At 54.1% G+C, this 2,013-nt stretch overlaps 1 pseudogene; it reads right to left on the reverse strand.

The window, feature by feature from the left end:
* Positions 1–396: 396 nt before the first annotated feature.
* LOC122332392 lies at positions 397–1,235 on the reverse strand (annotated as a pseudogene).
* Between the last annotated feature and the right edge of the window lie 778 nt (positions 1,236–2,013).

Raw genomic sequence — 2,013 nt, forward strand, 5'->3', positions numbered from 1 at the left:
ATGTTTTTTATTCAATATAAAATGCGCGTGCATTCTCTCAGAAACAAAATGATTTACAACAATTCCAGTTTGAATGCAGCAGCCTCACGAGAACTCAAATCAGGCTGAAGTCTCTACGCTTAAAACGAGCTCGCTCTTGTAGGGAACCTCTCCAAACACCTGCTTCAACACACTCAGGACAGACGCAAAGGGACAAGTAAATACAGGGTCGACGACTCCGAAACAGAGGCAGCCGCTCAGCCAGGACCCAGTGACATGAAATAGTTCTCAACTTTCACTCCTCTCGTCATTCCGCGTTAAAACCTTCCCGGGCGATCTTTACGCGTGAAATGTATACGTCTTCGTCGAGTCACAAGTGCTCAGAAAGTGCCAGAGAGAAAGTGCCACGCTTTGACGTTACGACAACCGATAGTCGATCTTGAACGCTGGGTGAAAGCCACGCCGGACGCCTCCGCGGCACCGACAGGCGATGCGGCCGTCAGCGCTGAAACAGGAGAAAGAATCCGCGCTGGTGACGCAGGTCTCCAGAGGCTCCAAAGGGTCCGAGCGCGGGCGAGCCCCACGCCAAGCGTATCCGCCGTGCCGAAATTCGACTTTGCGTTCCTCCTTCCTGAAAGGTCGGCTGAGGATGCTGTCGATGGCGAAGGAGCTCGTGAACTTGGCGCTGGAGGAGGAGAGCGGCGATAGCGTCCACCGCAGGAGCTTGGCCCCGGCCCCTCTGGCTCCTTGCCCGCTTTTTGCTGATGCGCTTTCTCCGACGGCGAAACACTCCGTCCGCGAAGGTGTACTCCCGCTGTGTGGGTTCAGCATCCAGTAGTTGTCCCTTGCCCCACGGTCTGGAGGATCCCACAGCACCTTGAGGAAAGCAGTCGTTGAGAGACAGGTTGTGGCGCACCGAGTTCCTCAGCCGGTGTAGCTGCCTCTGAAGAACAGGAACTTTTTCATGAGGTGGTCGTTGATTTCGGCCAAAAGTCAGGCGGCCCGAGTTCGGGGTCGCGGATGGCCATGGCGATCAGAGCGATGTATGCAGTCACGGAGGCTTGGGTCTCCTGGTGTAGGGCTTGCCTTTGCCCTCGGCGCCCGGAGGAGCAGGTGCAGGGCTGTGCGCCACGCAGTCTCCATCCGGGCCAGCTCTTCCTCCGCGGACATCGGCGACGGGACGCTGCCCTCGGCGTCGCTGCTGAGCTCCGCGGGCTTGAAGTCAAGTGACCCCGCGGAAAGGCCTCCAGCTTCATCGGCTGAGCTCGTGGCACTTGGGCGAGAAAACACCGGAGACGGCGCGCTAGAAGAGCCACGCGGAGCTGTCAAACACGATCCAGCGCGCGAGACTGACAGGACCTGTACCTGCTGCAGATAAGTGCTCTTCACATCCCTCGCGCGCGCTCGGCTCTCTAATATAGGCGCTCACCTCTGGGTATGCCTACAGGGGCGGGAGCCTGTCTTTAAGTCTTAAAATCACTCTTAGAAAAACACATGGGTCGCGCACACCCTGTTTTGAAATGTGTGTGCGTGTGTGTGTGTGTGTGTGTGTGTGTGGACGGACATCAGACAGGCCGTGATGAACTGCTCGTGTTTGTGTCGAGTTTCGTCACAGCGAGGCTTCACCTGCGTCCTCGCTCACCTTTGCTCCGCAGAAGAATTTCTCCTCAGGAAAGCAGGTGGCGTGCGTTTATCAGACATGGCTTCACCTGTAGGAGGAACGCTCCTGTTATTAACCCCGTCAATCACCTCACTCATCAGTCATTACCTGCAGTGCCTTACATGACAGTTGTTTATGATATTAAACCTCTGGTAGAAAACACTCAGTTGGAGCATTAAAATTACTGCAGAAGAGGACGTTTTAAAAAGAAAAACTATGATGTCCTGCCTGTGCAGTTGCTTAGCGTCCCATTTATACATGGAGATACAAATTAACGATGATTGTCGTCATGCAGGTAAATGAGGTTGCATTAAAGATTTGTCGTTAAACACTGAAAGGACACATTAATTGCATAATGCATCAAAAAACAGCTT

This window comes from Puntigrus tetrazona, unplaced genomic scaffold, assembly GCF_018831695.1.
Source record: "Puntigrus tetrazona isolate hp1 unplaced genomic scaffold, ASM1883169v1 S000000060, whole genome shotgun sequence".
Taxonomy (NCBI): Eukaryota; Metazoa; Chordata; class Actinopteri; order Cypriniformes; family Cyprinidae; genus Puntigrus; species Puntigrus tetrazona.